Genomic DNA, 25,827 nt, shown 5'->3' on the forward strand with positions numbered 1-25,827 from the left:
ATTCATGTTTTGTAAATCAAGAAAATGACGGGTAATTGGATATCTTCCTACATTAATAATGTGAGCGCGATGCGCGAGCAGAAGATTTTTTATATTCTGATCTGAAAATTTATAATTTGAGCACGTTTAACGGGGTACTCCACACTGAATGTAATATGGTTTTAACAGATAAAGAAAAATCAGACGAACAAAAGAATGAAGATTTGGTCAAAATCAGATAAGGAATATCGAAGTTATTGCATTTTAAAGGTTAGCATTATTCCAGTGATGCAGTTTTAAGCATGTCTTCATTAATATTCAATGAGCAAACTGATGATGTCATATCCCCACATGTTCTTTTGTATTTTATTATATAAAATTAGTTTTATTCATTATTTTCCCTTTAAGAACCAAAAGAATTGAATTGACAACTGATTTAGTCCATTAGATATTCTTTGCTGCAACTTTTTTCATTATAAGGGATACATATCATTCACACTGGTATGAAAAAAAATAAAACAATTTTGATTCCATGTAATATCATAAGAAAAAGGATAGTGGGGATGTGACATCATCAAACCACCTATTAATATTCATGACGACATGCATATTACCGTTTTCACAAAATATTGCTAAACTTTAAAATTAAATAACTTAACTCTTTGCTATCAGATTAAATTTGTTTATTTTGATAAAATGTATAAAGATATTTTCAGCCCGGAATACTCCCCCCCAAAAAAAAGCTGCGTATGTGAATAAACATGCGTGTATGGCGCGCCATTTGTTTCATAAAGGCGATAAACTCAGTTTATCGCCGAAAAACCTAGTTTATCAATCGAAAAACCTAGTTTTTCAATTGAAAAACTAAGTTTTTCGCCGATAAACTTAGTTTTTCGCCGATAAACTAAGTTTATCACTTGAAAAACTAAGATTATCAAGAAAAACTAAGTTTATCGCCGAAAAACTTAGTTTTTCGATTGAAAAACTAGGTTTTTCTTGATAAACTTAGTTTTTCAATTGAAAAACTAAGTTTATCGTCGAAAAACTAAGTTTTTCACTGATAAACTAAGTTTTTCAATGAAAAACTAGGTTTTTCAATGAAAAACTAGGTTTTTCAAGTGAAAAACTTAGTTTTTCTCGATAAACTTAGTTTTTCAAGCGATAAACTCAGTTTTTCATTTGATAAACAGAGTTATTTGATAAACTAAGTTTTTCAAGTGATAAACTAAGTTTTTCGAATTGAAAAACCTAGTTTATCGAATTGAAAAACCTAGTTTATCGAAATTGAAAAACCTAGTTTATCACTTGAAAAACCTAGTTTATCGCCGATAAACTAAGTTTTTCAAATCTGATAAACTAGGTTTTTCAATTTCGATAAACTAGGTTTTTCAATTCGATAAACTAGGTTTATCGCCTTTATGGGACAATTGGCGTCCCATAAGGACGCCATTTGTCCCATAAAGGCGATAAACTCAGTTTATCGCCGAAAAACCTAGTTTATCGAAATTGAAAAACTAGGTTTTTCGATTCGATAAACTAGGTTTTTCGATTTGAAAAACTAGGTTTTTCAAGTGATAAACTAGGTTTTTCGATTTTGATAAACTAGGTTTTTCGATTCGAAAAACTAGGTTTTTCGATTCGATAAACTAGGTTTTTCGATTCGATAAACTAAGTTTTTCGATTCGATAAACTAAGTTTTTCGATTCGATAAACTAGGTTTTTCAATTTCGATAATCAGGGTTATTCACTGTAAGCCAGTAGTGGGCGCCATTCGACCCTGGACATGGAGAATATTGGAAGGCTCTAAGTTTGATTTTGAGTTTTTCCCCCCTTTTTACCGGACCGGAGAACAAGATATGATTCTGTATATTTAATAGAAAAGATTATGAGCAAGATTCAAGAAATTAGCCAGCGACCTTATTTGTTGAGGGATAGGAATCCTAACGTTAACCCAATCTTCGTCGGTGACTCGAGCCGGTGCAATGAACAATACGTGTGAGTGGGTCATACGGTACCAGCGCCTGAGCAGAGCAGCCCGGGGCGTCGTCGGGCGAAAGTTCGGTCGAAAACGTTGCTACAGCTACTGTCGGTGAGCCGAAACAGCCAAGCCGGAGTCCGCAGAATTGGTAAAGCCTATGGATAAGATTATAGAAAAACTAGACCTACGGTACTGAATACTATATCACTACCATGAGAAAGGGTATGGCCATGGATGAATTTCGTTAGTCATTGACTGCAAGGGCAATGCTCGCCAAAAAAAGCTTTGCCTTAACTTAAGTTAAGACAGATCTGACACAAATAATTCTGGATCTATAAGTATAACTTAGAGTTTCACGATAGAAAAATGAGCTTGCTCATATATGGCGTTGAGAAAAAAAAAATGAGAAAGTGCTACAGCTAGGTGGTGAGAAATGCGATTCAAGAGTTGGGTTTCTCAGAGCATTGACCTGTCAAAGGAAGAGTCAGAGACAGAGAAAATGTTCAAATACTAATGCCCACACGGCCACAGGTTGCCAAGCCCAAGAAGATCTACATGTACACATGGTCATGGAAGTGAGCAGAATGTCGGCCGTGGTCACGACCCAATCATAATGCATTTTGGGGCCATGATGGATTGAGATCGTGTTTTGACCTCATAGTCATATCAGCAATAAAGCATGTTTACATTCAACGACCCGTGATTGTGAAGGCCAGACAGCCCCTCGTCATAGCGTCCATTTTGTTACGGATCTGCCAGCATCGCTCAAAAAGCGCTTCTTGTTCGAGCAACAGGTATATCGTTTGAGGAAAAGTGAGAACAAATCTACGAGCATCAGGCTTATTGGTACAAATCTCCAGCTACATAGTACATGTAGAGTACAAAGAGAAGGGATCATCTTCACCATGGCATGCAGTGATTAATTGAGATAATTGGTCGATATTATCAGAATAATTCCATAACAAAGGATTACGAGAAAGTTTGACAGTGAAGTCTGCGATTCTCAAATTATTTATTATTTCACTCGTGTTCCTGTGATGAGAAAGAAAAGGAATCCACTTATTCATCTACAAAGTTATTTTACAAGAATAATCATCAAAATCATCAATACATTGTGTTTATCAATAGGAGTGTGCCATAAATGGGTGACTTTTGGTTTTACTGTGCCAACAGTTTTTGTCTCGCCTGCATAGAAAACGAGACTATAGGCGCCGTTTTCCGATGGCGTCGGCGTCAACATCAAATCTTAACCCAAGGTTAAGTTTTTGAAATGACATAACTTCAAAAAGTATATGGACCTAGTTCATGAAACTTGGACATAAGGTTAATCAAGTATTACTGAACATCCTGCCTGAGTATCAGGTCACATGACCAAGGTCAAAGGTCATTTAGGGTCAATGAACTTTGGCAGGTTGGGGATATTTGTTGAATTACCATCATAACTTTGAAAATTTATGGATCTACAATGTAGTTCATGAAACTTGGGCATTAGGTTAATCAAGTACCACCAAATATCCTGTGCGAGTTTCAGGTCACATGAACATGGTCAAAGGTCATTTAAGGCCAATGAACTTTGGCCGTGTTGGGGGGTATTTGTTGAATTACCATCCTAGCTCTGAAAGTTTATGGATCTAGTTCATAAAACTTGGGATATAAGAGTAATCAAGTATCACTGAACATCCCCTGTGAGTTTCAGGACACAAAACTAAGGTCAAAAGTCAGTTTAAGGTCAATAAACTTAGGCCATGTTGGGGTAATTGTTGAATTGCCATCATTACTTTGAAAGCTTATGGATAGAGTGAATGAAATGTGGACATGGGTGTAGTTGACAAGTTTTATTCACCGTCCAAATGTCATTTATAGTCAATGAACGTGGTATAATGTCATTATATGAATGGTGTTTTTGTGAAATATTATTTTATAGTAGTTTTCAAAGTTAGCACTGCTGCTATATTAAATCGCGTAATGCAGGCTAGACTGCCAGAAGCACTCCACTTGTTTCGTATTCCTTTAACCTTATCTCAACATGAAATGACAATATTATTTGTCTCTGGTCAAGGTGGTCCGAGAAAAAAGTGTGCCGGGCCCAAATCTAAAGTGGCCGCCAAAATCCCCCCAAATCACAGTTTTGGCCACAACTTCTTTCTTGGTGGTCATTTTATCTGGTTTTGGTGTCTATTCATGTTTTTTGGGGGGGCAGGCAATTTGTTTTTCCTAAAATTAGTTCTTTTAAACCATTATTTGTAAAGTTAAGAGGTGATTTAACTTAAATTTGCAAATTTTTAGACCCTTTTTTAAGCAAAATTAGGTTCCATCGTCTTGTGGTTCTTGGATATTAGATGACACCAGTTGACCAGTAGTAAGCAGCTTCATATAGCTATATTGCTTTTATTCCTCTAAATTGAGTTTAAGACGGATATTTGCGAAATACATCTTATCAAATGAAAAAATGTAATTTACGGTATCCATAGGGGTGGCACGGTGTACAATATATGGTACATACTGTACACTGCATACATATCCATGCATTGACCACCATGGCATACAACTAGGACTTTATATATATACCAGTGGCATGCATGTAGTAGTGAGCTTCTGATGTTTAGAATTAGATTGTGACTTGTGAATTTGATTGCTTGTTAGCTGATGAACATGATGTAACCCGATGATGAACATGAATTGCATGTAAACATCATGTAGTGTACGTACATACATGTACATCATATTTTCAGCCACATCTTCATTTGGCAGCTTGTTTTTACCTGGTATTCTAATCCTATATTATGGAGTCAGGTAATGTGGTAATGCTGGTCAATGGCTTTCAGGATTCCATGCAAGTTACCATTGGATGGCAAAGTTACCATAATCAGAAAGCCAGTGTAAGTGCCATAATAGGGGGGGGGTGACTTTAATCCATTGTTAAAGATATTTTCCTCCCCCCCCCCCTGAATGAGCATAATTGAAAAAAATATGTCTTCAATCTGAGACAAAACATACAGTATCTTCAATTTCTCAATAAATCATTTAGTATCACACTATAGTTTATATACAGACCTTGTCATGATGGTCAATGCATGAATATACATGAATGCAGTGTAGTATGTACAATACAATGTATACTGTATAGCCCCTATGGATAATACAATTTTTTTTTTCAATAATATATTTTTCGCAAATATCCGTAAAAACCAAAGTAGAAGAATAAGAGCAAATAGCTATTTGAAATTATTTGCTATTATGGAACTGGTATCGTCCAATATCCAAGAACCACAAGAAACCTAATTTGGGGCTGAAAAGGGTATTGTATGTGTAAATGTAGGTAAAATCACCTTTTAACTCCAAAATTAATGGTTTTTAAGTAATCATTTCAGGTTAAACAAATTGCCTGCTCCCCCCCCAAAAAAAAAACCCAACATATTATATGTGGGCAAAACTTTGATTGGGGGGGGGGGGGGGGGGTTGGCAGCCATTTTGGATTTTGGCCTGGCACACTTTTTTCTCGGACCCGAGGCAAAAAATATTTGTCATTTCATGTTGAGATACATTACAAGGAATAGATCAAAACTGTTGCCATATTAAAATGTCATAAAAAGTATTTTTGATCCATGTATAGCCCACTCCTATGATCAAAGGGGTTTTGCTACTGAAGATTTTAAAGGCAAAGTTTTAAATGTTAAAGGAAACTTAGATGATGAAAAATTGTCTGAGATTTTCTTATTTTTATGTCACGACCTGTCCTTTGGTAAATAGGAATTGTGTTGATATCTCAACATGTCTCTCTTTCGTTTAAGTTGAAACTGATAACTGACAATTTATATTTCATACATATTATTTAATTTTTGGTTTCTTACAAGAAACAAAAAATAAGGTATTGTTTTATGACTTTCATATGAAAGATCTGCCATTATCATAATATTACTACACATGTATTTGTTATTTACACGACTGTTTCCAAGTTGTTGGGGCTCCTGGCTGGTTCCATTATCAATTGGCCTCATGAAGATGAAAGTGGTTAGGGTATTTAAATGAAAATACATATAAATCAAGGATTTTGACAGGATACACTTTTCCAATAATTTTATGGTGCATATTATTTATGTAGACATATGGTGCTATTCATTGAGCGGCTTAAACATGTACCATCGTTATCCTTGAGAAATTATGTTCAATGGAATACAAATTTTTCTCTTTTTTGCTTTTGTTATTGTTTCTGTGTTTCTCAGAGTAGTCAGGATAGTGATGTATGTCTTAAACAAATCCCCGAAGGATTGATGAAAAAAAAGCTGTACTTTACAATACATTTTTGTTTGTAAAAGCATCATCCTTTTTGTAAGAACTCATACATCTGGTGTAAGGAAACATTAAGAGCTATAGCTTGATGTATGTAGCCACTTCTTCAATTATTTTGTTTGTGTTTATACTTTGATAATAACTAATCTATTCCAAGTCCATTGTGAATTGAACATCTTGGCCTATAGGGTATTATAGAGCTCAATACTGCCCTGGTTACTGTACATGATTGTATATTGTCTTTGTAGACGTTTTTTGATAAATACTAGGAAAAGCTATTAGGAGACTAGGAGTGGTTTTTTCTTTTGTTTTTGTTGTAAAGTTGTACTTTGTTATGTTTTCTTTCACAATTCATTGAATGCGAAGTTTTTGATGGAAAGTATGTGATTGGTCAGGATCAACACTTCAAGAAAAAATCTATAGGTTTTTAATTATCTATTGAGATACATGTTGGGTTCGTTTTATAACCATTGATTTGTAAAGATGTTCAGACAGAACTTAGAAAGTTTACAGAGAATTCATTTTAAAACCACTCCATGCTTTATTATCATTATTGTGGTTTTTTTTTTCAGAGTGTGACTTGTTACTTATGGCAATGTTGTTTTTGTAAAACAAAAGAACAATTTGTTCTCTCATTTAAGTATTTTTTTAAGGAACAAAGCTAAAATAGAAGCTTGATATTATTTATCTTTTCTGTATAATGACTCGTTGCATTAATTTACACCTGGCATAAGAAGTAAATTTGAGATAATTTTGTCTCCACAGTGTCTTTTTTAATTCTCTATCTCTATCCTTAACTTGAGTTTTTTTAATACTGCCATGTATGCTTGTAGTGGCAATGTATATGTAGCTTCTAGTAAAACCTTTCAACATGTAACTTTTTGTGACTGAAAGTGATTTTTGTCTCACCTGCGAAGCATAGTGAGACCTTATGCGCCGCTTTTCCGACGGCGTCAACACCAAATCTTAACCGAAGGTTAAGTTTTTTAAATGACAGTATAATGTAGAAAGTATAAGGACCTAGTTCATTAAACTTTGCCATAAAGTTAATCAAGTATTGCTGAACATCCTGCTTGAATTTTGAGTCACATGACCAAGGTCAAAGGTCATTTAGGGTCAATAAACTTTGGCCAAATTGGGGGTATTTGTTGAATTACCATCATAACTTTAAAAGTTTATGGATCTGATTCATGAAACTTGGACATAAGAGTAATCTTGTGCCACTACACATCCTGTGTGAATTTCAGGTCACATGATCAAGGTCAAAGGTCATTTAAGGTCAATGAACTTTGGCCAAATTGGGGTATTTGTTGAATTACCATCATAACTTTGAATGTTTATTGGTCTGGTTCATAAAACTTGGACATAAGAGTAATCAAGTATCACTGAACATCCTGTGCAAATTTCAGGTCACATGACCAAGTTCAAAGGTTAATGAACTTAGGCCATAATCTATTGAATTACCATAACTTCTGAAGTTTTTGGATCTGTTTCAAGAAACTTAGACATAAGAGTAATCATGTACCACTACACATCATGTGCGAATTTCACGTCACATGACCAAAGTCAAAGGTCATTTAGAGTCAATGAACTTTGGCCATATGGGGGTATCTGTTGAATTACCATCATAACTTTGAGAGCTTTATGGATCTGATTCATGAAACTTGGACATACATGTAAGAGTAACCAAATATCACTGAATGTCTTGTGTGAGGTACAGGTCACATGACCTCTCAAAGTTTATAGATATAGTGTATAAAATGTGGATATAGGGGTAATCAAGTTTCTCTGACAAGTTTTAGATCACATGATCAAGGTCAAATGTCAATGAACGTAGTATTGTATCATTATACATGAATGGTGTTTTTGTGAATAATTATTTCATAGTATGTTTCAGAGTGTGAATCGTTTGATGCGAGTGAGACTGTCAGAGGCGCTCCACTTGTTTTTTCATGGAATGATAACCAAGATATTGACTGATTATGTTGATTTATTAATAATTTATTGAAAAATATGAATGTTTGATTGATCACATTACACATTGATTATGAGTAGACTTATTGATAAATTGTTTAATAAATGATTGATATGTAAAACTTGATGCACCACTCCCGATTTTCATTATTTATCATTAAATCAACATTGTGCTCTTGACTTTCTTACGCACATGTAATAGCAATCTGTCTGTCAACAGGAGGGGAGGGAGGGGGCTAAATGTTCTCTTAACCCTTATTCCATCAACCTAATTCTCCCACTAAGTGCCATCTCACTCCCTATTATCCCGACCCCCATGAAGATCCACATGATAAAAGTTAAAATGCTGCCCAGAAAAGTACAATTTGTGTTCACTCATGCATTGAAGTTCAATTTAATAATTTATGAAATTTACTTGAACAACCAAACTGGTCATGATTGATCATTAATTCATCACAACACCCTTAATTTTTCAGGTTTCAATTAAAGGATTTGCCTCTCAGAACTGGCAGAAATTGTAAGGCTAATTCATGCCCAGCCTTATTTTCATACCCTTTCTTTAAAGAACAAGTCCATCCCAACAAATAGTGGATTGAATAAAAAGAGAAATATCAAACAAGTATAACACTGAAAATTTCATCAAAATCGGATGTAAAAAAAGAAAGTTTTGACATTTTAAATCTTTGCTTAATTTCACAAAACAGTTATGCACATGCTGGTCAGTATGCAAATGAGGAGACTGATGACATAATCCACTCACTATTTCTTTTGTATTTTATTATGTGAAATATGGAATATTCTATTTTTCTCCTCTTTGTCAAGTGAAACAACGATTAATTCCTCCCTGAACATGTAGAATTAGCATTATTTAATACTATATTGTTCAGACATGTTGGTCCTTATTGTCAAATCTATAAAAAAAAAAAATATTGTATAATTCAAACAATATAAAACAAAAGAAATAGTGAGGGGCATCATCGGCCGTCTCATTTGAGTTGTGCATAACACTGTGTTGTGAAAAATAAGCAAAACTTTAAAATGTCATAACTTTCTTATTTTACATCCGATTTTGATGAAATCTTCAGCGTTTAGCAAGTTTGATTTTTCTCTATTTACTCAAATCAACATAGTGGGGAGTGCTCGCTAAACACTTATGGGTGTCTTTGAAGGTTGACTTTATTGGCTTTCCCCCCCCCCCCCCAAAGTGATATATTTTTTTGTTTGGCAGCCATTTCAAAAGTGTATAGTTTTTTTGGACGCACTGACTGTATAGGAGCTTCCATCAAATAGATATTACTATTGTATCAATGTCAGGGTCGTATGTAGGGGGTGCAAAAAGGGAAAAGGGGTGCGGATAAAGAAATTGAAAAAAATGAAAAGGTAAAAGAATAACAGTGCTGAAAAGGGATACCTCTTGTTATTACCATGGTAATGCAGTTTCCAACACATTTAGAAAATTAATCTTGCATGTCTTTATGCAGGGATGAATATTCATGCCACTTTTTGATTGATGTTAATCATACTAATTCTCTAAAAATTCCAACAAACAGAAATATTCCTTTTTTAACGCAAATCTTGCTGCCGGTTTGCATTTTGATATTTTACTTTTCATTAATTCTCACAAATAGTTCTGAAATACATTATTCTCTGGTTCTATTGTCAAAGCTTTTCAATACGCGCTGATTTGATAAGGGAGATATAAATCATCTTCATAGATTTCTACTAGTAATCATTGAAATGTCCTTTTTGGGTGAGAATATAATATAAAGTCAAGTCATATAAAGTATAATCTCAAGCATGGTAAAAAATAATGTGACATATACTTAGTACTACATGTAGTTTCTATGTATGAAATCACAGATGAAATAATCGTGAAGATGATGATCAAGATGTGGTGATGAGGATAATGATGTGGGTGAAGATGATAATTATAGACTGGTGATGGTGATGAGGTGGGTGGTGATGATGAGGATAGTGATAGTAATGGTGTCGATGATGGTGATGATGAAGCCAGTGGTGTTGACGGGTATTTTGATGATAGTGATGATGAAATTGGTGATGATGGTGGGGGTGAGGTCTTGGGGGAAAGAGCCCCCCCCCCCTCCCCCGAAAAAAATGATAATAAAATACAAAACATAAATAATAAGAGAAAGAAAAGAGAGAAGATTTTCAGTATTATGTCAGAATCTATCAAAACGTAAAATTATGTAATAAAAATATAGAAAAGTTTGCTTGCTCACAATTAAAAAAAAAAAATACTGGCACAATCTGCCATATCTTGTCCCTCTCAAAATCTTTGGCTCATTACGCCAATGATAATTTATTTGGTGGTGATAATGAAAGTAATTATATTAATAATGATGGTGATTATGATGGTCATGATAGTGACGATGATCATGATGGTGTGGTGATGGCAATGATATTGATGAAGTTGATGATGATCACTCCCTTTTCATCTCCAACCATTTTCACATCTCCAGCTTTCATCTCAATCCTTCCTCTCATCTCTAACCTCTCCTCATGTCAACCCTTCCACATCGTTTCCATCCACCTCATCTCCCTGCTCGTCTCTTGTAACCCACTCATCTCTAAACTTTATCATCTCCATCCCTCCCACATCATCTCCATCCATCCTTGCATCATCCCCATTCCTCCTCTCATCATCTCCATCCACTCGTCGTCCCCACCCTTAACTCCATCACTCATCATCATGGCCATCCCACCTTTCATCATCTCCACCACCCCCCCCCCATTTAATCTTCATCTCTCCAATCATTTCCATCTGATTACCAGGTGACCCAACATTTGCTCCTGCGATAATTGCCCCAGGATTAATTCTGTCTTCGAGGGTCAGGGTTGCAATAGGGTTTCATGGTAGGTTTAGGGGTTGAAGCTGAATAGTGTGTGGAATTTACAGCGGAGCAATTGTCGCCAGAGCAAATGTCATGGAACTCATTACCACATCTCTCATTAAAGGTTGAATATTAAGCGGGATAAAGAATACTTCATAGTGAAATAACCCAATATTCAAAATACTTCTTTGGAGTAAAGTGGTTTTATTAAGTAACAATAAGATAAACTTAATCAGATGTACAGTTACATTGTAACACATATTGAACTGAGGTGTATATAAAATACATGTATATTATATCCCACAAAAATCAAATCCTGGTTCAAAACTTAAAGGGATGGTCCGGGCTGAAAATATTTACATCTTAATACATAGAGTATAATTCACTGAGCAAAATGCCGAAAATTTCATCAAAATCGGATAACAAATAATAAAGTTATTGAAGTTTAAAGTTTAGCAATATTTTGTGAAAAAAGTTGTCATGAATATTCATTAGGTGGGCTGATGATGTCACATCTCCACTTTCTGTTGTCTTATGTTATTACATAAAATCATATTTTTTTCATTATTTCATACTTGTCTGAATGTCCCCCTTATAATGAAATAAGTTGCAGCAATAAATATTTAATGCACTATTCAGTTGACAATCCAATTTTTCTAGTTCTTGGAGGAAAAAAAATTGAATAAACCTAATTTCATATAATAAAATACAAAAGAACAAGTGGAGATGTAACATCATCAGCCCACCTAATGAATATTCATGACGACTGTTTTCACAAAATATTGCTAAACTTCAAAATTCAATAACTTTGTTATTTGTTATCCGATTTTGATGAAATTTTCTGCATTTTGCTCAGTGAATTCTACTCTATTTATTAAGCTACACATACTTTCAGCCCAGACCATCCCCTTAGATAGCATTACATTACCAGATACATTATTATGATGATAAATATGACAATAGCATAGTAATATCATTATTCCAGTTGGGAACAATATCCTCTGTTTTGGTGTCTATGTAAAGCTAACAATAAGGACAATCTTAAAATCACAATAGTGGCCAATTCAATTAACATTTATCAAACAATTGCACTTTGTTTCAGGAATATACATCCTGTTATAAATTACTAAATTCATATTTGGTTACCATGTCAATTACATAAACCCCAACTTACCTGGAGGGATTTTCAGCCATCCCTCATCATTGTTTGCCATAAACAAAAACTGGCCATACAGGGTTTGCGATTCAGGCGGCCTCAAAATAGTTGGAATGATAAGAATGATATAGAGTACTGACAATATTATAGCGATATCAAATATTTTGAAGCTCTGCAGTCTGCACCTCTTTTGCTACTGAAACAAATCAAACCATTTCAATCTTCACTTTGTCTTCAATTTAGAAGCAAATAATTTTTTTAAATATATTAAAGTTAAGATAATTGCAACTCATTCAATCTTAACATGAAAGTTCACTTGGACAAAACAAGTCTGCTATGCAGGTGAGACAAAAAAATTGGTGAAGGTTTGAGGAAAATCTGTTAAATATTAAAAAAATTATTAGAATTCTAAGCTTAGCCTTTGGATTTGTGGCGTCACACACACGAGCAGCTGCCAAATAAAGTTATGTAATATAAAATGCATGAATTTCATTTTTTAATGGTTCCAGAGGACATATTTTTGTTATTTTGTGTTTGGGTGTAAAATGATTGGTCCTTTGATATAGAAAAGGTATAGAAAAAAAAAATTCATTATGTAGAAATGCTGCCCGAATATGACGTTACAACTCAAATAATTGAAATTCAAATAACTTTTTAATTCTTTGATGGATTTTCCTCAAAACTTAGGCAATATTTTTATTTTTTTTTTCTTCTGTTTTAACAATAAACTTTTTGTCAGCGTGAACTTCCCCTTTAAACCCACTTGAACGATACTTGGTATCATTTGGAAGATTTATAAAACAGATATTACACATGAATTAAACCTAAATAGACTGGGCTATTTCGATGCCTAAGAAGACTGTGGGGGGGGGGGCTGATTCAGCCCCCCTCCTTATGATCTCGGCCGTTGATCGCGACGAAACTTGGCACCCGCGTTACCAATGGCATAATATACAAAACTACAGGATCAAACTCTGTGAAAAATCTCATTGCTAATTAATTATGCTAATTTATGCATGAAATCAGAATTTTGCTTTAATTAACTAAATAATGCCCCTAAAATGCTAATTTTTGGTACACAGACACTTTATATTAATCTGTTCAAATGTACTAACAAAAAATTTCAAAATCACATTAATTTTTTCATGTATTTAACTGTTTTCAAAATTTCTTATGTATTTCTTTGTTTTTGGACTTTATGTTTTTATTGTTTTTTCAATGGAAATTGTCGGGGACTTTATTTGGACCATAAATAAGATGGAATTAATTGATTTCAATCAGTAAATGGAAAAATTATACATTTATGAATTTCGGCTAAAAACTCTATTTGCATTGGATTTGTACACAAATTTACGTTTTTGTGCAATTTTGGGTCTGCATGCACTTATGAAATGATGCGTAATTTTGGAACCCCCCGTATCCAAAATATCCGTGAGTAGATGTCTGGGGGGGGGGGGTAAATGTCCAGGGGGTAGATGTCCGGGGGGTAGATGTCCGGGGGGGTAAATGTCCGGGGGGGTAAATGTCCGGGGGTAAATGTCCGGGGGTAGATGTCCGGGGGTAATTGTCCGGGGGGTAGATGTCCGGGGGGTAAATGTTCAGGGGTAGATGTCCTAGGGGGTAGATGTCCTAAGGGGGTGGATGTCCGGGGGGTGGATGTCCGGGTGGTGGATGTCCGGGGGGTGGATGCCCAGGGGGTAGATGTTCGGATACGATACAATATATATATCAAAAAAGTTAATTTTTCATTCAATTCGATTGTTCTTTCTTTCTTTTAAAGAATTTGGAAATACATGTACCAAAAATAAGAGTTGAACTTTGATATACCTGCATGAACTGCATAAAAAATTATTTATTGTATCTATGAAGCTGTATTACCTCATCGATCAAAGGACTGCCCAAGTCATTGGAATTCGGTACTCTTTATTTTAATGAAAGAAATGGAAAATCCGTCTTGTTGAATATGAAACCTCTTCTCGTCCATGGTGTAGGTTGGTACCAGCCCAAGTGCTTGTATCCTCCAGGAGACCCGTTGTTTACAACTTTTAAATGGAAGTTTCATTAAAGCTGCGACAGTAACAAGTAAACAAATGAGAGACGTGTTTTTTATATCGAAAAGCAAGTTTTTAGATTTTGATAAGGCAAGTTAAGTTTTTCAATTTTAGTAGAATACATTTCTTTTTTCAATGACATATTCTTTCATATTGAGAAACTAAGTGTTTCAATTTTGATTATAATCATGATTACATTCTATGTCAGTTGTGCATCCCCATCCTGCTCCTACAAACTTAGAAAACACTAAAAATTTGTAATTATGTATACGAACAAAAATAAACAATGAAGACAATTTCCTACAAAACTGTAAACTTCATCATGATAACGTCAATACTGAGAATTGTTCACCCCTGTGCATTTTGTGTATTTTTTGTAGCCTTGCACAATTTGCAGATATGACCCATATGCCCCTATAAAACATACCTTTGTTAAGTCAGGTGGCTTGTTGACGAAAAGGAACTATTACGGATGGCAAATTCCTCTTGGGATTGTATAAGTACAACAATCAACTGAGCTGGCCTCCGAAGAACCAATGTAACTGTGTTTATTCAATCTAGGAGGTTAAAAGAAAAAGAGGGAAAAAACATCCTCAGTTTCATGACCATAAATATATCACTGAAATTGTAGTTTACATAACTTTCTATATCATCATGAACCTACATGTAATGCATATTTGACTCTACAGTCTGAATTAAATGGACTTGACAAATAAATTGAATATTGTTGGTAAAAATAATCTTCTATGTCTGAACAGGTGTCTGCAGCAGTTAAAAAATGATGCATATTTGTTGCATTTAACTCTGCCAAAGACAAATCTAAACGTCTGAAAGAAGACTAATGTTTGCATTTCAACTGGGCGTTGTGGCGTGCGCCTGTAATCCAAGCTACGTGGGGAAGTTACAATTTGATGCAGAAGTTCGAGGTTCGAATCCTGGTCACGTCTTTCGGATGGTGACGTTAAAGGTCGGTCCCAGACGTAAATAATCATATCTGATTGATACACGTCTGACAAAACTCAAATACACACACACACACACACTAACTGGGCGTTGTGGCGTGCGCCTGTAATCCAAGCTATGTGAGGAAGTTACAAATTGATGCAGAGGTTCGAGGTTCGAGCCCTGGTCACGTCTTTTGGATGGTGATGTTAAAGGTCGGTCCCAGACGTAAATAATCATATCTGATTGATACACGTCTGACAAAAACTCAAATACACACACACACACATTCTGTGCAGTTTCCACATATAAAAACAAAACATTCTAATGCTAGGTGCATAATTTATCCTTTTTCTGAAATAATTGTTTTTCCTAATTTTGGAAATCCTTTTCTCTCACAAAACCTTACTTTTGGTTAAAACAATATCTGCTATCAAAAATATCAACTAATTCAAATAGTCACTCTCAATGGGACGGTTCGCCGATGAATATTCATTAGATTGTGGTCGTGTGCACGTGTGTGTGTACAATACCGAGTGTAAAAAACAAAGAAAGTTTTCAAATGGTGTGTGTGTGTATAACACAACGCAGGAGTTTATTTTACAGAGAATGAGTAGTATAGTGCAGAAAATTAAAGTGTACAATGAAGTTTTACAGAGGAGGAAATAATATAAATACATATGGAAGACAATGCAAGATGAGGTGAGGCAAGTACAGTGATTTTTTTTTCTCAAAAGTATTAGTAGTAGAGGAAATCATGGGGAAAAAATATATTATAGAGGACAATGTAACATGAGATGAGGCAAGTCTGCAATGAGGTTTTTTTTTCAAAGGAGGAGATAATACAAATATATATCTAGAGGACAATGTAAGATGAGATGAGGCAATTAAGTGTACAGTGAGGTTTTAACAAAGAATGTATAACTAGGATAAGATAAAAAGAGGACAATGTAAGATGAGCTGTGGTAAGTGTACAGTGAGGTTTTTTCAAAAGAGGAGATGATAAAAAAATACCGGTATGTAGAGGACAATGTAAGATGAGGCACGTGTACATTGAGGTTTTATCAAATAATGTATAATGATGATGTAGACTGTAGAGGACAATGTAAGATGAGCTCTCACTGTACACTTGCCTTGAGCCCTTGATCATCTCATCTTACATTGTCCTCCATATTTGTATTATCTCCTCTTGAAAAAACCCTCACTGCACACAAGTTTGCCTTATCTCATCTTACATTGTCCTCAATAATATATTTGTATTATTTCCTCTACTAATACTTTTGAAAAAACAACATCACTGTACTTGCCTTACCTCATCTTGCACTGTCCTCCATATATTTATATTATTTCCTCTTCTGTAAAACTTCATTGTACGCTTTTATTTTCTGCACTATACTACTCATTCTCTGTTAAATAAACTCCTATCCCTACGTTGTTTTATACACACTCACCATTTGAAAACTCTCGTTATTTACACTCGGTATAGTACCGGTATACACACACACACACACACCCATGCACGTGATCCAATGAATATTCATCGGCGAACCGTCCCATTGAGAGTGACGTAGGAGCTGGACATTTCATCGCCCTTTGTTGTCATCAAAAGTGGCTACCAGAAAATACAAGCATTGAACCTAGCCGCTTGTAATGGGCACTTAATACATGCGTTAAAACTTTCACTTGACTCGTGCACTTTCCGTTCCAAATTTTCACATTTGTATGTTACATATATATAGATCCTATTTATCTCATACTTTACTCACTTTCTTGGTGGAAAGTACCATGACTCAGAAAGTCAGGAATGAAACATAATGGTGTAATTTGCCTGAAAAACTACAGCGAAACAGCTAAAATCATGCCTGCTGCACATGCCTGCTGGCCTGAAGCAGGCCTGGACCCAGGAGTCCAAAGTGCATTTAAACATAGACTAGGGACTAGGGTAGATTGTGGTCTCAATAACTTGGAAAGAAAATTGTGAAAACAGAAATTATGCACTTACCATGATTATATGGATGAAGCCAGGTCAATCGTGTGGCAGTATCCTGACATCGAGGTACAGACTGGAATCTCAAAAAAACGAAAAGTTATCTCCTGCTACCCCAGTCTCGATCAGCCATTTTGTTATGAATTTTGAAAAAAATTAGGAGATGTATCACGAGGTATTCTGTCCCGTGAGTATGGGTAAATACACGGTGAGCTCTGACCTGGGACTCACTGGGAGAACTTCTTGTTTTTTTGAGGTTCCAACTTCCAGTCCGTGCCTCGATGTCAGTACATGTACCACTCGATAGACCTTCATCCATCGTGGTAAGTGCATAATTTCTGTTTTCACAATTTATCTTGCTAGATTAATAGATATAGCGAACATAATCTACCCTTGTCCTGTGAGTATGGGTAAATACACGGTGAGCTCCTGGGCGCCGGCCCGCGAAGCATGCCGGCGCTCCCGGGCCTGGGTATGACCACTCATTCAATGAACAAGGTTATGATATAACCTTGTTCTCAGTTACATCTCCATGTGTGGCAAAATAAGGTTGCAATGTTTGACTTATTTTCTCTTTTTCTTTTGGACAAATGCTTGATTTTTTTACACTGTCAGTTTCCATTACAGCTTTTCACTATATAACTTGGGTCTTAAATAAATTTGATTCTTTAAATTATTTTTTCTTTATTAAAAATAGAGCTTAAAAAATGAAAATTTTCTTGCCATATTACTTTCCACCAATAGAGGGCGTACAAAAAAAATATGCCCAAAATTCAAGTTTTTAAGCGCTCTGGTCAATACAAAAATTATTCTATGTTACTAATGAAAATTGAATTGCAACTGTATGGAAATTAATAATTTTGGTCACAAAAGTGATATTTTAATGATTTTTTAAAGTGTGTGCTCTGTACAGCATTGGCATGCCATAGTCCTACCTGTAGATTCCCCACAGGCAGGATGGTTGCAGTGAACAAGTGGGTATGACCAATGATACTTTCAGTGTTGAAAATGAAATACATCTTCCGTGCTTTTTTCTTCTTGCTGTGCTGGATAACCTCATGGTAACACTTAACAGGCACTCGCGCTCATGCCTAAGTAAGTTACAACATTAGCATCGAGTCACCATGGACAAAAGTTCTTCTTACTTAGGTCTTAGCTATCAATATCATACTCAAAGCAGCAGAATCGTAATCGTACCCAGGCAGCAGGGAGAATCCACACCGCGGCCGGGCAGCTTCGCGGGTGTGGGCTCTCTGCCTCTGGGTTAGCAACCAAGCGGCACGGAAAGCATCGAACCATCATCTTCTCCGTTGTTCTCCCCCGATATTCGGGGCAGGGATCAGCGGTATCCGCTGCTCAGGTTGGGGTGTCAGGTTTGTTAACAATAACACCATGAAAGCCGACAACCATGGCTGCCGTTGTATTATAAAAAAATATATAATTGGAACTTACCTTGGCTTTAGTTTCAGTTATCCAGCAGTACAGTTGGCGTTGATGAATTTGACGTCCAAAACTAACTTCAGACGTGGTAAAATACTGTGTTTCTTGTAATATAATACTAGTCGCAATGGCAGCTTTGTTTGCCGTGTAAATGCATGCAGTACGTGTATGGCGCGCCATCTGTTTCATAAAGGCGATAAACTCAGTTTATCGCCGAAAAACCTAGTTTATCAATCGAAAAACCTAGTTTTTCAATTGAAAAACTAAGTTTTTCGCCGATAAACTTAGTTTTTCGCCGATAAACTAAGTTTATCACTTGAAAAACTAAGTTTATCAAGAAAAACTAAGTTTATCGCCGAAAAACTTAGTTTTTCAATTGAAAAACTAGGTTTTTTTGATAAACCTAGTTTATCAATTGAAAAACTAAGTTTATCGGCGAAAAACTAAGTTTTTCACCGATAAACTAAGTTTTTCAATGAAAAACTAAGTTTTTCAATGAAAAACTAGGTTTTTCAAGTGAAAAGCAGAGTTTCTTGAAAAACTTAGTTTTTCGACTGATAAACTGAGTTTTTCTAGATAAACTGAGTTTTTCAAGTGATAAACTTAGTTTATCGGCGAAAAACTAGGTTTTTCAAGTGATAAACTTAGTTTTTCAATTCTGATAAACTAAGTTTTTCGAATCTGATAAACTGAGTTTTTCTAAGAACGCCATTTGTCCCATAAAGGCGATAAACTAGGTTTTTCAAGTGATAAACTTAGTTTTTCTAAGAACGCCATTTGTCCCATAAAGGCGATAAACTAGGTTTTTCGCCGATAAACTAGGTTTTTCAATTTCGATAAACTAAGTTTTTCAATTCGAAAAACTCAGTTTATCGAAATCGAAAAACTAAGTTTATCGAATCGAAAAACCTAGTTTATCGCCGATAAACTTAGTTTTTCGCCGATAAACTAGGTTTTTCGATTTCGATAAACTAAGTTTTTCGAATTGAAAAACCTAGTTTATCGAAATTGAAAAACTCAGTTTATCGAATTTGTGTGCGGGCGCGCGCACGTACTGCATGCATTTACACGGCAAACAAAGCTGCCATTGCGATTATTACAAGAAACACAGTATTTTACCACTTTTACCACGTCTGAAGTTAGTTTTGGACGTCAAATTCCTCAACGCCAACTGTACTGCTGGATAACTGAAACTAAAGCCAAGGTAAGTTCCAATTATATATTTTTTTATAATACAACGGCAGCCATGGTTGTCGGCTTTCATGGTGTTAACAATAACAAACCTGACACCCCAACCTGAGCAGCGGATACCGCTGAGCCCTGCCCCGAATATCGGGGGAGAACAACGGAGAAGATGATGGTTCGATGCTTTCCGTGCCGCTTGGTTGCTAACCCAGAGAGCCCACACCCGGGAAGCTGCCCGGCCGCGGTGTGGATTCTCCCTGCTGCCTGGGTACGATTACGATTCTGCTGCTTTGAGTATGATATTGATAGCTAAGTAAGAAGAACTTTTGTCCATGGTGACTCGATGCTAATGTTGTAACTTAGGCATGAGCGCGCGTGCCTGTTAAGTGTTACCATTGAGGTTATCCAGCACAGCAAGAAGAAAAAAGCACGGAAGATGTATTTCATTTTCAACACTGAAAGTATCATTGATCATACCCAGGCCCGGGAGCGCCGGCATGCTTCGCGGGCCGGCGCCCAGGAGCTCACCGTGTATTTACCCATACTCACAGGACAAGGATAGATTATGTTCACTATATCTATTAATCTAGCAAGATAAATTGTGAAAACAGAAATTATGCACTTACCACGATGGATGAAGGTCTATCGAGTGGTACATGTAGTATCCTGACATCGAGGCACGGACTGGAAGTTGGAACCTCAAAAAAACGAGAAGTTCTCCCAGGTCAGAGCTCACCGTGTATTTACCCATACTCACGGGACAGAATACCTTGTGATACATCTCCTAATTTTTTTCAAAATTCATAACAAAATGGCTGATCGAGACTGGGGTAGCAGGAGATAACTTTTCGTTTTTTGAGATTCCAGTCTGTACCTCGATGTCATGATACTGCCACACGATTAACCTTCATCCATATAATCATGGTAAGTGCATAATTTCTTGATTTACCTTGATGTTGGGCATAAAGTATAGAAGACTTATTTGCCCCTCTGCATCTTCTTAGAACTTGTCCTCAGTTATAAACGTAACAATTTCACATGCATGTGTGGGTTTGGACGATTTGTGAAAATTCTGTGTCTGGGTCGAAGCGATTATACTTGGTTTTCCAGGCCTTCTCTAGATTTGATTTGAATGAATTTATACTGCTACTGTTTACGACCTCAGAAGGTAGGTCATTCCATAGGTTGATTACTCGTTGCGAGAAATCCCTTTGCCTGAGTGTTGAATGTGCTCTTTGCTTGATTATTTTTCTAGAATGTCCTCTTGTCCGAGATTGAGTGTCAAGTTTGAAGAAATTTGTACAGTCTAAATCATCTATGCCCTGAATAATCTTAAACGTTTGGATCATATCCGCTCTATTTCTCCTATAGGATAACGTTGGTAGATTTAGTTTCTTCAGTCGTTCCATGTAGCTCAAGTTCTTCAGATGTGGAATTAGCTTGGTTGCTCTTCGTTGGATTTTTTTCCAGTTTTATGATGTCTTTCTTGAGATAGGGGTGCCATACACTACTGCAGTATTCTAAAGATGGTCGTATGATTGACTTGTAAAGTTGAACCAGACCTCTTTCATCCAAATTTGAGAAGGTTCTCTTGATAAGTCCTAAGAGGCGGTTTGCTTTGGCACAAGCTTTGATCACATGTTTAGAAAATTGCAAATTGTTATCAAAGGTTACTCCCAGGTCATTTTCCTCTGTCACTTTTGGAATTTCAGAAGTGTCATCTGGTACTAGTAGGTAGCTCATACCTGGATTATTTCTTCCAATAGACATTACTTTGCATTTCTTCTTGTTGAAAGTTAACTGCCAGTCTCCTGCCCACGACGAAAGGTTGAACAAATCATCTTGTTTTCACAATTTTCTTTCCAAGTTATTGAGACCACAATCTATCCTAGTCCCATGTCTATGTTTAAATGCACTTTGGACTCCTGGGCTCTGGCCTGCTTCAGGCCAGCAGGCATGTGCAGCAGGCATGATTTTAGCTGTTTCGCTGTAGTTTTTCAGGCAAATTACACCATTATGTTTCATTCCTGACTTTCTGAGTCATGGTACTTTCCACCAAGAAAGTGAGTAAAGTATGAGATAAATAGGATCTATATATATGTAACATACAAATGTGAAAATTTGGAACGGAAAGTGCACGAGTCAAGTGAAAGTTTTAACGCATGTATTAAGTGCCCATTACAAGCGGCTAGGTTCAATGCTTGTATTTTCTGGTAGCCACTTTTGATGACAACAAAGGGCGATGAAATGTCCAGCTCCTACGTCACTCTCAATGGGACGGTTCGCCGATGAATATTCATTGGATCATGTGCATGGGTGTGTGTGTGTGTGTGTATACTATACCGAGTGTAAATAACGAGAGTTTTCAAATGGTGAGTGTGTATAAAACAACGTAGGGATAGGAGTTTATTTAACAGAGAATGAGACAGAGTAGTATAGTGCAGAAAATAAAAGCGTACAATGAAGTTTTACAGAAGAGGAAATAATATAAATATATGGAGGACAGTGCAAGATGAGGTAAGGCAAGTACAGTGATGTTGTTTTTTCAAAAGTATTAGTAGAGGAAATAATACAAATATATTATTGAGGACAATGTAAGATGAGATAAGGCAAACTTGTGTGCAGTGAGGGTTTTTTCAAGAGGAGATAATACAAATATGGAGGACAATGTAAGATAAGATGATCAAGGGCTCAAGGCAAACTTTTGTACAGTGAGAGCTCATCTTACATTGTCCTCTACAGTCTACATCATCATTATACATTATTTGATAAAACCTCAATGTACACGTGCCTCATCTTACATTGTCCTCTACATACCGGTATTTTTTTATCATCTCCTCTTTTGAAAAAACCTCACTGTACACTTACCACAGCTCATCTTACATTGTCCTCTTTTTATCTTATCCTTATACATTCTTTGTTTAAACCTCACTGTACACTTAATTGCCTCATCTCATCTTACATTGTCCTCTAGATATATATTTGTATTATCTCCTCCTTTGAAAAAAAAACCTCATTGCAGACTTGCCTCATCTCATGTTACATTGTCCTCTATAATATATTTTTTCCACATGATTTCCTCTATTACTAATACTTTTGAGAAAAAAAAATCACTGTACTTGCCTCACCTCATCTTGCATTGTCTTCCATATGTATTTATATTATTTCCTCCTCTGTAAAACTTCATTGTACACTTTAATTTTGTGCACTATACTACTCATTCTCTGTAAAATAAACTCCTACGTTGTGTTATACACACACACACCATTTGAAAACTTTCTTTGTTTTTTACACTCGGTATTGTACACACACATGTGCACACGACCACAATCTAATGAATATTCATCGGCGAACCGTCCCATTGAGAGTGACTATTTGAATTAGTTGATATTTTTGATAGCAGATATTTTTTTAACCAAAAGTAAGGTTTTGTGAGAGAAAAGGATTTCCAAAATTAGGAAAAACAATTATTTCAGAAAAAGGATAAATTATGCACCTAGCATTAGAATGTTTTGTTTTTATATGTGGAAACTGCACAGATAGTGTGTGTGTGTGTATTTGAGTTTTTGTCAGACGTGTATCAATCAGATATGATTATTTACGTCTGGGACCGACCTTTAACATCACCATCCAAAAGACGTGACCAGGGCTCGAACCTCGAACCTCTGCATCAATTTGTAACTTCCTCACATAGCTTGGATTACAGGCGCACGCCACAACGCCCAGTTAGTGTGTGTGTGTGTGTGTATTTGAGTTTTGTCAGACGTGTATCAATCAGATATGATTATTTACGTCTGGGACCGACCTTTAACGTCACCATCCGAAAGACGTGACCAGGATTCGAACCTCGAACTTCTGCATCAAATTGTAACTTCCCCACGTAGCTTGGATTACAGGCGCACGCCACAACGCCCAGTTGAAATGCAAACATTAGTCTTCTTTCAGACGTTTAGATTTGTCTTTGTCAGAGTTAAATGCAACAAATATGCATCATTTTTTAACTGCTGCAGACACCTGTTCAGACATAGAAGATTATTTTTACCAACAATATTCAATTTATTTGTCAAGTCCATTTAATTCAGACTGTAGATATGCATTACATGTAGGTTCATGATGATATAGAAAGTTATGTAAACTACAATTTCAGTGATATATTTATGGTCATGAAACTGAGGATGTTTTTTCCCTCTTTTTCTTTTAACCTCCTAGATTGAATAAACACAGTTACATTGGTTCTTCGGAGGCCAGCTCAGTTGATTGTTGTACTTATACAATCCCAAGAGGAATTTGCCATCCGTAATAGTTCCTTTTCGTCAACAAGCCACCTGACTTAACAAAGGTATGTTTTATAGGGGCATATGGATCATATCTGCAAATTGTGCAAGGCTACAAAAAATACACAAAATGCACAGGGGTGAACAATTCTCAGTATTGACGTTATCATGATGAAGTTTACAGTTTTGTAGGAAATTGTCTTCATTGTTTATTTTTGTTCGTATACATTTTAGTGTTTTCTAAGTTTGTAGGAGCAGGATGGGGATGCACAACTGACATAGAATGTAATCATGATTATAATCAAAATTGAAACACTTAGTTTCTCAATATGAAAGAATAAGTCATTGAAAAAAGAAATGTATTCTACTAAAATTGAAAAACTTAACTTGCGTTATCAAAATCTAAAAACTTGCTTTTCGATATAAAAAACACGTCTCTCATTTGTTTACTTGTTACTGTCGCAGCTTTAATGAAACTTCCATTTAAAAGTTGTAAACAACGGGTCTCCTGGAGGATACAAGCACTTGGGCTGGTACCAACCTACACCATGGACGAGAAGAGGTTTCATATTCAACAAGATGGATTTTCCATTTCTTTCATTAAAAGAAAGAGTACCGAATTCCAATGACTTGGGCAGTCCTTTGATCGATGAGGTAATACAGCTTCATAGATACAATAAATAATTTTTTATGCAGTTCATGCAGGTATATCAAAGTTCAACTCTTATTTTTGGTACATGTATTTCCAAATTCTTTAAAAGAAAGAAAGAACAATCGAATTGAATGAAAAATTAACTTTTTTATATATATATATATTGTATCGTATCCGAACATCTACCCCCTGGACATCCACCTCCCGGACATCCACCCCCCGGACATCCACCCCCCGGACATCCACCCCCTTAGGACATCTACCCCCTAGGACATCTACCCCCGGACATTTACCCCCCGGACATCTACCCCCCGGACAATTACCCCCCGGACATCTACCCCCTAGGACATCTACCCCCGGACATTTACCCCCCGGACATCTACCCCCCGGACAATTACCCCCCGGACATTTACCCCCCCGGACATCTACCCCCGGACATTTACCCCCCGGACATTTACCCCCCGGACATTTACCCCCCGGACATCTACCCCCCGGACATCTACCCCCTAGACAATTACCCCCTGGACATTTCAATTATTTGAGTTGTAACGTCATATTCGGGCAGCATTTCTACATAAGGAATTTTTTTTTTCTATACCTTTTCTATATCAAAGGACCAATCATTTTACACCCAAACATGAAAAGAAAACACAAAATAACAAAAATATGTCCTCTGGAACCATTAAAAAATGAAATTCATGCATTTTATATTACATAACTTTATTTGGCAGCTGCTCGTGTGTGTGACGCCACAAATCCAAAGGCTAAGCTTAGAATTCTAATAAATTTTTTAATATTTAACAGATTTTCCTCAAACCTTCACCAATTTTTTTGTCTCACCTGCATAGCAGACTTGTTTTGTCCAAGTGAACTTTCATGTTAAGATTGAATGAGTTGCAATTATCTTAACTTTAATATATTTTAAAAAATTATTTGCTTCTAAATTGAAGACAAAGTGAAGATTGAAATGGTTTGATTTGTTTCAGTAGCAAAAGAGGTGCAGACTGCAGAGCTTCAAAATATTTGATATCGCTATAATATTGTCAGTACTCTATATCATTCTTATC

General features: G+C 36.0%; 2 long non-coding RNA genes across 2 annotated transcripts; one reads left to right on the forward strand and one right to left on the reverse strand.

Moving 5' to 3' along the window:
* Positions 1 to 11,257: 11,257 nt before the first annotated feature.
* Positions 11,258 to 18,819, reverse strand: LOC135154741 (uncharacterized). Its single transcript, XR_010294137.1, has 3 exons — positions 18,662 to 18,819; positions 14,708 to 14,837; positions 11,258 to 14,296 (listed from the first exon to the last, which is right to left on the reverse strand). It is a non-coding gene; the product is annotated as an uncharacterized LOC135154741 (long non-coding RNA).
* Positions 18,820 to 19,696: 877 nt separating this feature from the next.
* Positions 19,697 to 25,441, forward strand: LOC129266697 (uncharacterized). Its single transcript, XR_010294138.1, has 3 exons — positions 19,697 to 19,853; positions 24,044 to 24,173; positions 24,574 to 25,441. It is a non-coding gene; the product is annotated as an uncharacterized LOC129266697 (long non-coding RNA).
* The last annotated feature ends 386 nt before the right edge of the window (positions 25,442 to 25,827 follow it).

The sequence above is a fragment of the Lytechinus pictus genome, chromosome 7 (assembly GCF_037042905.1).
Source record: "Lytechinus pictus isolate F3 Inbred chromosome 7, Lp3.0, whole genome shotgun sequence".
In the NCBI taxonomy this organism is placed as follows: Eukaryota; Metazoa; Echinodermata; class Echinoidea; order Temnopleuroida; family Toxopneustidae; genus Lytechinus; species Lytechinus pictus.